Source organism: Protopterus annectens, chromosome 7.part0, assembly GCF_019279795.1.
Source record: "Protopterus annectens isolate FY-2018-M chromosome 7.part0, PAN1.0, whole genome shotgun sequence".
Taxonomy (NCBI): domain Eukaryota; kingdom Metazoa; phylum Chordata; order Ceratodontiformes; family Protopteridae; genus Protopterus; species Protopterus annectens.
This window is the reverse complement of record NC_056739.1, coordinates 783466093-783482517: the sequence shown is the minus strand read 5'-3', so window position 1 is coordinate 783482517 and position 16425 is coordinate 783466093. Positions and strand designations below refer to the sequence as shown.

The 16425-nt window shown below is 41.4% G+C and overlaps 1 protein-coding gene across 1 annotated transcript in view; it reads right to left on the bottom strand.

Annotated features, from left to right (window-relative positions):
* GIGYF1 (GRB10 interacting GYF protein 1) overlaps positions 1-16425 on the bottom strand; it is a gene marked incomplete in the record, with an annotated part of 2892461 nt that overhangs the window by 1832237 nt on the left and 1043799 nt on the right.

Below are 16425 nucleotides of genomic sequence, written 5' to 3'. Positions count from 1 at the left end.
AGGAATCACCATCATTTTCTGTTTAAGCAATCCAATAACATGTTTCTAATACATTAACATATGAAACTGGCAGTTTAAAGCCCTAATGGCCAAGGTTGCAGAAGTGTAAACCTTCTTACCCCATCTATCCAACACCCTGGAGTTTCTATCAGGAGGAGTGGGATTTTTAGCAGTAGAAGCCTTAATGCCCTTGGGTCCCTGTGAAATAATCTCTGGATCCGCAATAGGATTTTTTAAAAAGGAACTTGTGTGAATCAGGAATCCTGTAATACCGGTCAGGTTTTCTGGGAGCTGGAGGCAAAGAATCAGGGGCCAAACTAGATTCCGAAAAAGCATCAACAACAATGTCTAGTACAGGAAGAATATCTAAAGCCCTATGCTGAAGCAGGAGTAAGAAATCCCTAAGCCTCTTTTTTGAATCAGAAAAATCCTGGCTTTCCCAGTGGAAATACTCCCTTAGAGTATGTAAGGTTTCACCAAAAGAAAAATCCTCTGGAGAGGAAGCAGAGGGAAGAGAGTTCTCTGCATCAGAATCCTCATAAGTAGATAAGGGTAAATGCAAATCATCAGAAAAATCAGAATCCTGGTCAGAGGATTCATAAACAACTTCAGTCCTAGGACTCTTTGAAGGGGGAGGTTGGCTTCCCCTGATTAGAGTTATAAGATCTTCAGCCATTCTTATTTGTTTTTTAGGCATAGAGGCCTGAGCGTCAGATTTTTTAGGCATGGTTCAAGAATTTGGCCTAAATGAAGAAGGAGGCGTTGGTTTAATATGCAAGTCTGTAGGCCTGAATACACCCTCAGAAGCCGGTGCCTGCACAGCAACTTCGGACCCATCCAAGGCAGAGACATCCAAGGGTTCCATAGTTGAAGCATCTCGCAGCATAGCGGACTCCGAATGGGTCTCAGTAGAGGCCTGCAAATCAGAAGTAGCAGGTAAACAGGGGCTGCGAAAGCGCCTCACTGAGTACTGGCGACTGGCTTAGGAGAAGCGTCGTCGGCAGTTTTGGACCTTGACGGCCTGTCTCTGTCTTTATCTCTGTGTTTTTGAAATCCCGGTAGTCGGATGTCTAACCGATGACATTTCTGGATAATTAAACTGAGTACCAAAATATTTACAGGCAAAAATATATTGATGACGGATAGTGCGCTGATTAAATAAAGCACAAAACCGACAGCAAGGTATGTCGTGGTCAGGGACTAGGCAAGGAATACAGTACAAATGAAAATCTTTATGAGGTATTTGCTTTCCACAAGTAATGCAATTATTAACTTTTACTGACATCGGTAAGGAGCAAGAAAAAGTTTCCGCAACGGGGTACTTAGATTTAGTTGAAGACTTCGGTTCTGAAACTCGAAAACAAAAATTTCAGGAGTCGGCTGACCGGCACTTGTGAACTGCTTTTGCTTCGGGTACCGTACGGCAAGAAAGACTGATGTAATGGCGTCGGCTGCATGTTTTATACCCCTGACGTCATGGAAGAAGGGACAGCAACCGACGCAGGACCCAAGACTTTGTTAATCAGGCCGACTGAGGGCTACTGCAAGCAGATAAACCAAATGTAATGACTGCAACAGTGAAACACAAAGAAAGTACAGTTTTGTACCTACCATAAATGTAGATGTTCGAGTGTTCACACTGCTGCAGTCATTACACTTGGGTTATCCCGCAGTCGGCCAGAGTTCCAAAGTTAGTCCGGTGTCGGTTATTGTCGCTTCTTCCCTGATGTCAGTGCGACAGGGGTATAATAAGATGCATCCTACTCCATTTTCTTCAGTTTTTCTTGCCCCAGATGTCACGTGCCCCCAAGAGGTAGGCAATACATATTGCTAATAAAAAATATACATATAAAATGAAAACAATACCTTCAATTACAAGCAAATACACCACAAAGGTTGTATAGGATAGAAAGGTATAGATAAGTCCAGCTAGTTCAGAGGGGATGGAGGGAGGGTAACCTGGACTGCAGCAGTGTGAACACTCGAACATCTACATTTATGGTAGGTACAAAACTGTACTATGTTCATCGTGTTACACTGCTGCAGTCATTACACTTGGGTAGAATCCCAAAGCTGAGGTTGGGTGGCTGGTCTATAAAGAGTTAGGATTGGCTATGAGGCCCTGCAGAACTGCAGTGGCAAATCCTGCTCTGGATTTAGAGTAAAGAGGCAGGTGGTAATGCTTGGTAAAGGTGTGCACTGAACTCCAAGTTGCAGCCTCCAAAATTCCCTTGGTAGGTACTCCTCTGAAAAAGGCTGTTGAAGTGGCTGTTGCCCTGGTGGAATGTGGCCTAATGGTATTTGGGACTGATTTTCCATGCTGTGTGTAGCAGTAACTAATACAGTGTCCTATCCATTTGGATATAGTCTGCTTTGAGATAGCCTTGCCCTGTGATCCTGCTGCATATGCTACAAACAGTTGTTCAGTTTTCCTGAAAGCTTTTGTTTTGTCCAAGTAGAAGTGTAGCTGCCTGTGTATGTACAAAGAATGCAGACGTTTCTCCCCTTTATTCTGGGGGTTTGGATAAAAAGTTGGCAAATGGATGGTTTGGCTGAGAGCCACACTAGATATCACCTTTGGCATAAAGGTAGGGTTTGTCCTTAAAGAAACCCTGTCCTGATGAAAAATTATAAAAGGTTCCACTGCCATTAATGTCTGTAGCTCTGAGACTCTTCATGCTGAAGTTACTGCCAGGAGCAGAGCTGTTTTCCATGATAAAAATTTTAGATTGGCTGTATTGGCTGGCTCAAAAGGTGGTAGGGTCAGTTTTTTCAAAATGAAATTGAGGTCCCATGTTGGTGCTCTCCGGGGCGGTCTTATGTTTTTAGCCCCTCTGAGGTACTGCTTTAGCAAGGGATGAGAGAATAAAGGAGGATCCGTGTTGTAATGTGCTGAAATGGCAGAGGCGTGGATCTTAATTGATGAGAAGGATAGGCCTCTGTCCAGCATCTCAGTTAAGTATTATAAAATCTGAGGAATGTTTGGAACAAGAGGGTCAAGGCTGTGAGCCTGGTTGCAGGCGCAGAATCTCTTCCATTTTTCTGAGTAAGCTTTCCTGGTGCTAGGCCTCCTGGCCTCCAAAATGACATCCATAACAGCTTTAGAGAGAGGTGTTGCCTGTTTGGCTAATGTATCTGCCATGCAGCTGGGTTTAGGGTTTTGAGCTGACCGTGCAGGATCAGATTGTTTTGTTGAGTCAGAAGGTGTGGAATTTGAGGCAAAATCCATGGTGGTCCTTGAGCCAAGTTCCTTAAGATGGGTTACCAGTGCTGGCATGGCCAGTCTGGAGAAATCAGGATCATCTGTGGTTTTTCTTGTCTGGCTTTTAGGAGTACCTCTGAAAGGAGGCGCAGTGGCGGGAAGGCATAAACTTTTAGGTTGTTCCAGATGAACAAGAGAGCGTTCACTTTCCATGCTTGTTTGTGATAAGTCCTTGTGCACAATTTTTGTAGTTGGCAATTCAGTGGGGAGGCAAAAAGATCTATGTCTGGGCATCCCCATTTTTGCGTTACCATGCTGAAGATTTGTGGTTTCAATTTCCATTCGTGAGGGTCCATGCTATTTCTGCTTAGATCGTCTGCCAGAGTATTTTTCTTTCCTGGCAGGAATTGTGCTTGCAGGTGAACTTGATACGTTAGAGCTGTGTACCACAAGGTCATGGCTTGCCTGCATAGGGGATAAGAATGAGTGCCCCCTTGCTTGTTTATGTACCACATTACTGTGGTGTTGTCTGTCTTTAGTAATAATTGTCCTGGATGCAGAAGGTCCTTGAAAGCTGTTAGGGCATTTTGAACAGCCAACATCTCTTTTTGATTGATGTGAAGATGCATCTGGTCTGTGGTCCACTTGCCCCGAATGCATTTTCCTGCCATGTGTGCTCTCCAGGCGTAATCCGAAGCATCTGTTAAGAGTTTGCCTGGCTATGGGTTGGGTAAAAGGCTGACCCTCGTTTAGGTGACATGCCTGTGCCCACCATCAAAACTCCTGTTGTAGGCATCCTGTTGTAGGCAGGGTATCAGTGGTATTACTGCTTCTAAACTGTGACAGTGTTGAGTCCAAACATTTTTTAGGTACCACTGCAATTTCCTCAGATGCAGTCTGGCATATGGTATTAGTAAAATGCAGGATGCCATGAATCCCAGGGCCTGCAGAATTTTTCTTGCAGAGAGATGGGACTTTTTTGCCAGTAATTGAAAATATTGAGTTAGTTGAACTTGCTTGTCTGGCGTGAGGTAAGCCATCTGGGCCGTTGTATTTAAGCTGGCACCCAGGAATATAATCTGTTGCAAGGGCACTAGTTTTGACTTATTTTCGTTTACTGTGTACCCTAGAGAAATTGGCAACCTTTTTACAAACGCCAGATGCTGTAGAAGAATGTCCTTTGTCTCTGCTTGAATGAGGCAGTCGTCCAGATATGGATATATGTGAATTCCTTTTCGTCTGCAAAATGCAATTACTGGTGCTAGGCACTTTGTGAACACCCTGGGTGCAGTAGATAAGCCAAAGGGCAATGCAGAGAATTGGTAGTGCATTGTACCAGCTTTGAATCTGAGGTATCTTCTGCAATTTTGTCTGATGGGGACATGCAGGTATGCCTCTGAGGTCCGGAGTAACAAGCCAAGCCTTCTTGGCCAGCATGGGTAGAAGCTGCTGTAATGTCAACATTTTGAATTTTGGAATATCCAGGTAAGTATTCAGAATTGAAAGGTCTAGTATGGGCCTCAAAGCCTTGTCCTTTCTGGGGACCAGGAAGAGTCTTGAGTAAAATCCTTGTCCTTGTTCCTGTTGTGGTACTTTTTGAATAGCTCTCATGTCCAAGAGGGCTGAAATTTGTTTTTGTGCCTCTGCCCATTGATTTTGTGGCAGATCTGGCATTCCTTTTAGCCTTGGTAAAGTATGAAAGTGGAACCTGTAACCTTGAGACACAATATTCAGAACCCATTTGTCTTGGGTGATTGTCTGCCAGTTTTGAGAATAAAGTGCTAGTTTTCCCCCTAAGGGGGCTTCCAAAAGGGACATGCTTGGTGTACAAAGGGGAAAGTCATTGTGACCGTTTCCTGTAAGGTTGAGACTTGTCCTAACCTCCTTTTGGGGTTGAGGTGCCCCACTGTCGTTGTCCGTTTGAGTCTTGGGGTTGAGATCCGACTCTTGGGCGTCTGTATCTGCCTCTCTGTAGCATGTCTGACACTGGAAAGGACCAATTCTTTGTTGGCCAATTTCTGCTAAACCGAGGTGGCTGTACCTGTAAGAAATCCTTGACTGTTTGCATAGATTTAGCTTTATCCTCCATTTTCTTTAACACCTCTTCTGCCTTAACACCAAACAAGGTATCATGCTGTAAAGGAGCGTCCAATAATTTTGCCTTAACCTGATCAGGTAAACTCTGTTCTTTTAACCAAGCATGTCTTCGAATCACAGAACCTGTAACTGCGGCTCTACAAGAGGCCTCTAAAGAATCAAAACCACATTGCAGAGTATGTTTTCCCACCTGTTCAACTGCATGCAATAAATCCTGCATTTCTTTACAATCAGGAGCTTCTGAGCTTGTAAGCATTTTCTGTTTTAACTGAGCCATTAAATGTTGTTGGTACTTAAGCATGTGAAACTGGCAATTTAAAGCTCTTACTGCTAAGGTTGCAGAAGTATATATTTTCTTCCCCCAACTATCCAAAGCTCTGGAATCTCTGTCAGAGAGTACTGGATTTTTTGCAATGGAAGCCTTAACCCCTTTTGGATCCTGGGAAATAGTTTCTGGATCAGCAGAAGGGTTTTTGTAAAGAAACTTGTGAGAGTCAGGGACTCTATAGTACCTGTCTGGCTTGGCTGGAGTAGGGGGCAAAGAATCGGGAGATAAGCTGGATTCAGAGAACACATCATCCACAATGTCTAGCACAGGCGGAATAGCCAGCGGCCTGTGCTGAGGCAATAAAAGGAAATCCCTGAGCCTTTTCTTGGATTCTGAGTAATCCTGACTTTCCCAATGGAAATGCTCCCTCATGGTATGTAAAGTTTCCCCAAAAGAATAATCCTCAGGAGGAGAGGCTGATGGGATAGATTCTTCAGCATCAGAGTCCTCATAGGGGGAGTAGAGAGTATCCCTGGTCTGAAGAGAAATCACAGGAAATGGAAACCTGATCAGAGGAATCACAGTCTGTATCCTGCCTAGGCCTTTTCTCAGGAGGAGGAGGATGGGAACCCCTGATTAGAGTAATGAGGTTTTCGGCCATTTTAAGCATCTGTTTCTTAGGCATGGAGGACTGTCCAGGAGAATGCTGTACTTGTTTCTTTGTCTTTAATGGTACCTTTGTCTTGGCTGTTGTTTTAATGGTAAGTTGTGAAGGTCTGAAAACACCCTCAGATGCCGATGCCTGCTCAGCGGCTCCGGACCCATCTGAGGGATTAGTTTCTGTAGGCCCAATACCTCGAGTTTCCAGAGGCCTAGCTGTCTCCATGTGGGAGTCGGAAGCCGCCTGTGGCTCTGAGGTAGTGGGTGTCAGGGGCTGCGAAAGCGCCTCACTGAGAACCGGCGAAGAGCCTAGAAGAGGTTTTGTTGTCGGTTTTGGACCTCAGATGCCTGTCTTTATCCTTGTCTTTGCGTTTTTTCGGTAATGAGGTCATCGGTTGATCTGACGGCATGGTATAATTGAACCTTCGGCCAAAGTAGTGCAAAGCAAAATCAAAACGTCTTTCTATAGTGTGTTTGTTAAATCTAGCACAAAACCGACAACTAGTGACGTTGTGATCAGGGCCTAGGCATGGAATACTGTAATAGTGGAAGTCCTTATGAGGTATTTGCTTCCCACAAGAAATACAATTAACTTTTTCTGACATCAGTCTGAGGCAAGAAAAAAGTTTCCCCAGCGGGGTACTTAGCTTTATTGAAGACTTCGGATCTGAAATTCGACTTTGAAAATCTCAGGAGTCGGCCGACCAGCACTTGCGAACTGCTTCTGCTTCGGGCACCACGCGGCAAGAAAGACTGAAGAAAATGGCGTTGGATGCATCTTATATACGATGTCAGGGAAGAAGCGACAGCAACTGACGCCGGACCAAGACTTTGGAACTCTGGCCGACTGCAGGACTGCCTGATGGCAGGATAACCCAAGTGTAATGACTGCAGCAATGTAACACGATAAACATCATCCTGAAGTGCAATAGCAGGGTCTGAGTCGATGTAAATACAAAAAAACAAAAAAGGCCAAAGTGTTCAGATTTTTATTTAGTATTTACTTAGTTCTTTGTGTTCTGAGGCGATGTAACTTGGATTAGCAGATTGTCTAGGCAGGGAAATATTTGTATTCTTCGAGTTCTGCAAAAAGCTGCAACTGAAGCCAGGCACTCTGTAAAGATTCTGGGGGCAGTAGGGAGCTCAAGGGGCAAAGCAGTAAATTGTAAATGTGAGCAGCCAGCAGAAAGGTTCAGGAAATTCCAGCAAACTGTGCATATGGGAATGTGCATATGGGAATGTGCAGGTACAAGTCCATCAAATCCAGAGACAGAAAAGTCTGAGCAATGGTAAAGGGAAGAAGAAGAGATGGCATTCTGAACGCGGGTACCTTGAGGAAGATGCTGAACAGAGACAGGTCCAGTATGGGCTACCACTGTCCTTTTCTTGGCATCAGAAAAAGCTTTTTTTTCAAAGAAACATCTTTATTAAATTATCACTAAGGACATAGGCAATCATACATTTGTATAAATAAGAGTTCCACAATAAACTAGCAAATCCAACAAGCAGAAAAAACAAACAAACTGACAGATTAAAATTCCCTAATTTATTAATGTAGTGAACCCACATTAAGTGCTTTTGTCCTGTTGAAAATATTTCATCAGAATCTGATGGTCTTTTCAACAGGACGAAAGCGCTTAATGTGGGTTCACTACATTAATTAGCTGATTTTTAGCCATACATTTGTATAAATGAAAACATGCCATATTGATAATTTCAGTTGCAAACATTATAAATCACTTATAATCTATCCAGTCACTGTCCAACATTACAGAGCACATTCAAATCCTGCCTTTTTTTAAACCTTTGTTCCTCTGCACGTATTGCTCCAATTCCCATTTTCCTATGTAAATTTCTCCAATCCTTTTCTTAAGACCCCAATTGTTTTATCTCTGTTAGTATATTCACTACTTCTAGCAATGTTGGTACAGACGGAGTTCCATTTTCCAGTAATTGCTTTTTTAGCAGCCACCATAATTAGTTTAAGAAGGGTCTTACTATGTCTAGGCAATTCTGATTCAGTGTCATAAGTTACAAAAATCATTTCCTTAGTTGCACCAATCTGCCCATCCAGCATCTCTGACAGAACAGTTTGCACGGAATCTTTAGAGTCTGCCAATTCATTCATTACACTCCCACAAAATATACTCACAGTTACTTCTTTCTTCCCCATCACACCTCTAACATTTGCTATCTACCTGAGGAAAAATTCTATGGAGTCTACTTGGGGTAAAAAAATACCCATGTAAACATTTCCAAGCAAAAATTCAAAATTTTCTAGACTCTGTTGCATATTTGGAAAACATACATATATCCCCCCATTGTTTCGTTGTGAATTGCTTATCCAATCTTATTTCCCAATCCTTTCTAACCTCCTCTGATTGATTCTTACATTTATCATGCAATATTCTGTATGATCTACTAATAATTCCTTTTTTAACAGCACCTTCTGTTCTAGAGTCTACTAAAAACCTTACTAGTGCTGGTCTTCCTATTTGGATCCCCCCTAGCTCTTTTTCCTTGCCTATACTCGGAGATCAATCCTTGATAGGGAAGGTAATATCTCTATTCCTGCAGTCCAAATAAATTCTTGGCCTCTTCCCAATCTATTACACCCCCCCCTAATTATTTGCTCCCAATACCCCAGTTCTTTTACCAGCTTTCTCCAATAAAATCTAGCCCCCTCTTGCCTACTTACTGTCTATATCCCTAACTGCAGTCATCCCTATTTGCAGAATCTCCTTTCTCCATTCTCATCTTGGCTTAGTTCTTAGAATACTTTTTACTACTATATAAATGTAATATTCTGCATGGTTACTGTAATTCTCCTTAAAGATCTGCATCCAAAATCCCAGTCACTCCCTGTTTCTCGAACCTCCCCCGTTTTACAATCATCCCTTTCCACCAGCACCAGAAAAAGCCTCAAGTAGAACATAATCCTCTACCAACAAACCAAGGGGGGAAATGACACTAAGGTGTCTTGAGACTGTAGATCCTGTAGGATGGAAGAGAGCAAGTTCAACTACTGCAGGGAAGCGTGAGAAGCCACTTGTTTGTAGTGAGTTTTTCTCAGTTTGGAATGGAAACAGCAACTCTTTTTGAAGCGTGAAGGGTGGGACTGGCAGATGGGGAGGTACAGGCAGAGAAGATAACACTGACCTATCTGAGAAGTAAGACCTCCCATATCTAGGGTCCCTTCCAGGTTTCTCTAAATCTCTGCATTGCTGCCTTCTCTAAATCTCTGCACTGCTGCCTTCTTCTGTTTCTGACCTACGTCCTCTTCAGACAAAAGTGGGCTTGGCTGGGTAATTCCTGCAGTATCTGGGCACAGAGTTTGGCAGGATTTGACTACAGTCTTTCATAGTTTTGCCATATTCTTGAAGGTTTTGCAGAGGCTAGCTGCCTGTTCACCAAACAGGAGGTTTCTGCCAAGAGTTGAGTCTAGGAGGTTAGCCTTAAAATCTTCAGGAAAGGGCTAGCTGCATAATCAAGTACATCTACTAATAACTGAGATGGCAACAGCTGCTCTGGAAAAAGCCCCAACTGCATCACAGTTGCATTTTATACTGTGTCTAGCTACCTGAGTGACTTGACTGACCACAGACAAAAATTGCTGCTTGGAATCCATGCTTAGCATGTCACAGCAGCTATGTTTAGATTGCTAAGTATAGACAGCAGGTATTACTCATCTGGGTTTGGTAATTAATGGTCCTGAAAGTCAGAGTAGAAAAAGTATAAACCTTTCTCCCCACCTATCCATGTCCCTGCTATCATTATCTGAGGTAGCAGTAGGCAGGAGTTTGGATGATCAACTAAGACATACTGGAACACAACGTCTTGGGTACAAAGGACTGGCAGATGGAAAGATCTGTAGTCATGTTCTGCACCTAAAGCCGAAAAGACAATGGGTAAGGAGATCTTTGTATGGCATATGCCTACCGCACTCACACTTCCCCTCCTAGCTGACATCTAACAAAATCACACATCAACAGGATAAACAAGAAAAGGAAGGTTCTCCAATGGGGCACTTAACTGAATCCAAGAAGGCTTACAGTCCAAATGCCCTCAAGATCATCAAATCGAAGTGAGGGGGTGGGTGGGAACTGTGTTCAGGATGGTGGCTAGACAATCTCAGGACTGACACTCATACGTCCGCTTATGTACCCCCCTATGCTCACGGGCAGACTGCATACGTTGGATGTATGGCTCTGGGAAGGTTAAGGGTTTGGTACTCCAGCCAGATGTCAGTGGTGAAAACCCATCTGTTTGGAAAACTGCAATAGTGACTTCAGTGACATCTGCCTTATGGAAGGCAAACAAGTTCTTTTCATACTTAAGGGCATGGAATTCAGAAACTCTTCTGGCTTAGGTAGCAACCACTAAAAGAGCTGTTTGACATGTCAAGAACCTGAAAAGGTTACTATGGAGTGACTTCTCTCCTAAGAGGTCTTAGATGGAGAACATCCTTGAGAAACTATTTTAATGGTAGCAACAGCAGCAGCAAAGAGGGAATTCGTAGCAAGGCAGGCTGAGACAGCAGACAATTGCACATTCACCAATGCACAAGTCTGTTGTAATAATCTTGTCCAAAAATGGAGAATCATTTTCTCAAGTCATGGTCCAGATTCCACCACATAGCCTAGCACCCTTAGGAACTCCCTAAGCCAATGCATGTTGGGTGGCAGAAAAATGGAGGGTCAAAATCTAGAAGTTTACAACATATTGGCATATGATGCCACAATGTGTACAATACTAAGCAAACACCCCCACCACTGCTCTCAAATGCATGATCTCAAGGGAAAAAAATGTAACTAGTGGTGGAGAGGTTCAACTCAGACCAGACCACAAGACCCACTATGGATGGATGAAAATGTTACATCTTGTTTAAAAGACATTTTAGGATGACAAAACACTGACTGAGGAAAAAAACCCAACATTTTGATTAAAGCAAATGTATTTTTTTTCACTCCAGTACTAGACAAATGTAATAAGGTCAAACTGTGCACATTTCCACATATAAATAAGGGGCTTGGTTCAGATTCCTACTTACTTTTTCAATTCCATGCTCCTGAGTTGCACAAGAAATATTTATAAACCTAATCCAAATAAATAAAATAATATCTTACAGTGATATTCCTAAAGTTAATATGCTGGAGAACACTGGGTACTGGTTTGTCAAAAGTAAAATGCCATTTACTTACACAGCATGCAGTTTCACCACTCTGGCAAAGAAAGGAGGGAAGGATATGATATACTTAACACATACAACAACTGCAGATACATCTATGCATCACTGTTATTCATTGCAAATGCTGAAACAACTTAATCTGAAAATGTGGATGAGTCTGGATTACAGGGAATCCTTTCTCAGCAACATCACCACAAGAAATGGAGAAGTTTAAACAGTGACAAGACATGTGGCAGGTAGCACACGGTAGATGCTTATGGATTAAAAACTTAAGCTGAATATATATCAGTATGACATGCAACAAATACGATGAAAAGAAACAAACGATAAGCCACTAAAATAAAAATGTCAGTGCCAAACATGTACTTGAATACAACTTACTGAAGATTACGGAACAAAAACGTTGCGAGGAAAAAACTGCTAAAATATAACAATGCTGTGCTATCTTCTCTCCCAACAGATGAGGAAACACAGTATTGTGCGACCACTAGAACGTTTATTGGAAACAATAGTGCATAAAACTGCTAATACAAAGTTATCCTGTGAGTTAAGCGCTTTCACCTATATATCATAGGCTTCTTCAGAACTCATTCACATAATTAATACGCCATTTTAAATAAACTTTTTGGCGCGAATCTAGTCTGACAGAACTTGTGTTTAAAGTGCCACTGTGCCTGTTAATTCATATGAATTGCAAATAAAGTAACCTTTACAAGCTAGCTCCGCTATACCTCCTCCAAATACATATCATATACTAACATTCAATTTAAATAAATAAACAATATACAATATGACTACTTCATTTAAAATACATTTCCCTAATATTAATAAATCCCTTAAAATTGCACTCAAACTGATTGATTATTACTGAAATATATAAATAAGCTGGTGAATTAATAATTTGAATGTATAGTGTGTATGAATACTTGTTTCAAAATGTAGTTATTATAAAAAATGTTGAAAATAGATGTTAAAACTCAGAATGTAAGTAATATTCATGTGTTGTGGTGAAACAATGTGCAAACTTGTATGTGGACTTGTGTATAAATGTATCAACTCCTATGAAACCTGAAAACTTATGTTTAATTTAAAATCCATTGACTTCACGTTGCTAAGTTTAAAGTGAATTAGTTTCATTATAAAATATTTAAAAAAATTTTTTGAATAAAATGTTCATATAATGTATATTAAATATGTTCAAATTAATTGATAGTGTATAATAATAATTTGATAAATAAATTTTAGAAAATATATATAATTACATTAAAAAAACTCAATGTTTTAAAAAACTATGTGTTAATAAAAAACTAAATGTAGAAAATATTGTTAAAACTAATGCATAAAGATAGTGGAAATTAAATGCTGGTCAAACTAACAATGGCTTGATGGCAATAGTGTCGTTTAATCCTGGTAATGTGGCAGCGTCTGTGTATAGCTGCCACCAAATCTCTTTGTAACTTAATACTTCCTTGATGTTACCCCCCTTAAAGTCAGATTTAATGTGTTCAATAATAGCAAATTTAAATATATGTTGGTCACCATTGCTTTCAACATGCCTGTACAAAGCATTATTACGATCTTTCTTTCTAATACAATATGAATGATCATATATTCTTTTTTTGAAAGCCCTCTCAGTTTTCCCAACATAGTATGCAGGAGACATGTCACATTTGGCAATATACACCACATTCATCGTGTTACAATTCCCCTTCACAAATTTGATTGTTGTCTTGTTGCTATTGCCTAAAACTATTTCTGTATGACCCATAACAAATCTACATTGATTGCAATTGCCACATTTTTTTGTAGATGTATATATTCTACTTCCTCCACCCCTGGAATTAGTTGTGTTCCCAGTTTCAAGAATTCTTTTCAAATTGTGTGACATTTTGTAAACAATAAGTGGTTTCTCTCCTAGTATACGTGATAACTCAGGATTCGTTGAAAAGATTCCCCAATGTTTGTACAAAATTTCCTTCACAATATTGACAATATTCCATAAATTCCAGATCTGCAAAGGCACTTCACAACAAGGAAGACCATAACTTTTGAAAAAGTCAGTGGCAAAAGCATGAGGATGTTACATGAAAGACGAGTTGAAAAGTTGACCGAATGTTGATGACTGCCTTTGGAACCATATGCAGAAGCGCCTACATCTTCTGCAAGAACTGATAAATGATTAATCCCAGTTGTCTCAGTCCAGCAGAGCTCCCAGACATCTTCAGCAGGTCACACAGCATAGTGGGCACATAGTCCTACTAAATAAGATTAACTCAAGAAGCAAGTGGACAGAAAACAGTAAAAACAGTAGCACATACTCTACTATCCATCCTCCATCACTCCTGACTGGTTACTTCATATTTAGCTATAAAAAATACAAAAAGCCTACTACAAGACTGACAGCAAATTATATGGTACATCACTGAAGACAGAATTGTGGCCAAACTACTTGGACAATTAGCTTTTTTTGAGACAGGGACAGAAAATATGAAAGGTGTGATGATTACTTACCATCAAAGGTATTAGAGGTGTTGAGGGCATGCAGCATTTGTTCACACCACTGGGTAAAGCCATCCTGTTGCTTGATCCCCTGCAGCAGTTTTAGTAATTTCTCCTCCTCCTCTGTCTTCTTTCTGTTTTGCCTATTGGTTATTCCATACGCATCACTGCAAGAACATGTACAGTGAAAATAAAAAGTATTACAAAGCAACGCACAATAGAACCCTTTCTCTTTCGCAACCTCAACTCTGCAACACCATATGCAAATACAAAAGCAGAAACATGCCAGCAATGCAGATCACAGAAAACTAAAATCAAGTTACTTGCACTTCAACAGCTGCCAGTTTGAATGCAAACATGTCCCACCCCATCCCCACTTAGAACAATTGTACACTGTGAGGGAAAACTACTGCATCGTAACGCTCCCAACTGATCACCTCCTGCATGCTTGTTTTAGAAAGCTGGTAGGGCAGGTGCAAGAAACCATACAGACAAAATGTGTGCGCAGGTAAACATGGAAAAACAAGAAAAGCTGGACATCCTTAATGAAGGTAATGTAAAAAATACTAATCAATACATCATCAGTTCCACTGTCCGGACAAGACCAACTTAATCACAGTATTTCCCATGTATACAAACTAAACGCACGAGTACTTCCTAGACCACTTCTGCCTGAGGTTTGGGAAGAAGTACACGTTGAACATGACGGGCCAAGATTGCTCTCAACTATTAAATAGATAATTTTGCTTTTAGAAAATATCTGGTCTATCTTTTTCAACAAGAAAAAAAAAGTCCCAAGTCATGGGATACATATCTAATGACTTGCACTCTGGCCAGGTCCCAAGCAATCTGAACCAAACTGCACAGATGCTAGGATTTTGTCCTTGCTTGTTTATGGACCACAGCGCTGTTGTGTTGTCTGCGAATACCTTCAGAGGTCTTGGTTTGCAAAGATGGGAAAAGACTTGTAGGGCCTGAATGAGAGCTCTCATCTCCTTCAGATTTATGTGTTCTGTTTTGACACTGGGTTGCCAATAACCCTGGAACTTGAGAAGTCCCTATTTACACTCACCCAAGCCTTGACAAAGGCGTCTGTATGCAGCTCTGGACTTCAAGCCTGCATCTTGAAGGGCAAATGTGGACCAAGACTTGTTTGTGACACCTACCCAAGGATTTCCCTATTTAGAAGTGGTATGAGGGATTTGTATGTCCAGGTGAGTGACAGTGTTGAGACCCAATACTGAATTTTCTTCATATGCATCCTAGCTAGTGGCAGCACTGGGATGGTTACCACCATGAAACCTTGTGTTGTGAGAATCTCCCTTGCTGAGCAGACATGGAGAGGTTAAGAGGGATTGGAAGCAAGATTTGAGGTTCAGCAGCTTCTACTGGGTCAAGAAGGCCTGCATAATTTTGTGACAGGTCAGCAACCCAAGAAAACTAGGTCTTACTGCAGTTTATTTTTATCTTCCTTTTTCCACATAAATTTAAGTATACCACTGCATAATTTTTTATACATAAAACCTTCTGGAAGAATGGGTGGGCAAGACAGACAGAGATCTGGTTCTTTCCAAAAAGGGAGAAGGAAGTCTATCTGGGAAAGGATCACCTGTAGGCAAATAACGAGTCCTAGATATGAAAAAAGAAGTTATGTACTTACCAAAACAATCAATGTTTGTAGTCCATCCCGCCCTTCATTCTTACACTTGGGATCAGAGCTTAACCTCAGCTCCGACTTAGCCATTCTATAGCTCAAAAACTTCTGGTTGGCTCGTGGCTAGGAGGTATCCCATCATGCACCACTAACATAACCCAGATCTTGTTTGCTGCAAGGAGAAACATACAGAGAAAAAGAAAGTACAGTTGTGTACACTTACCATAAATGTAGATGTTCGAGTGTATTCACTGTTGCAGTCATCACATTTGGGTTATCTACTTGCAGTAGCCCTCAGTCGGCCTGATTATCAAAGTCTTGGGTCCTGTGTCAGTTGCTGTCACATCTTCCATTATGTCAGGTAGTCACGGGTATAAATCATGCAGCCAACGCCATTACATCAGTTTTTTTCTTGCCCCAGATGTCAGGGGCCCACATAATGGGAAGCAATTATATACAAGGTTACAGCTCCAACAAGCAAGCAAATACACCAAAAGGTACAGTCAATAGAAATTTAGGGGGCTGGAGGGAGGGTAACCAGGACTGTAATAGTGCATACACTCGAACATCTACATTTATGGTAAGTGTACACAACTGTACTATGTTCTTCTGTTTCACTGTTGCAATCATCACATTTGGGTAGATTCCCAAAGCTAAGGATGGGAGGAGGTAATTAGATAGCATTAGGACCAGCTATAAGGCCCTGCACGACTGCAGTGGCAAATCCAGCTCTAGAAAAAATTGGCAAGTGATAATGCTTGGTGAAGGTATGTACAGAACTCCAGGTAGCAGCTTCTAGGATGTCCCTGGTAGGGACACCTCTGAGAAAGGCTGTAGAGGTAGATGCAGCCCTGGTT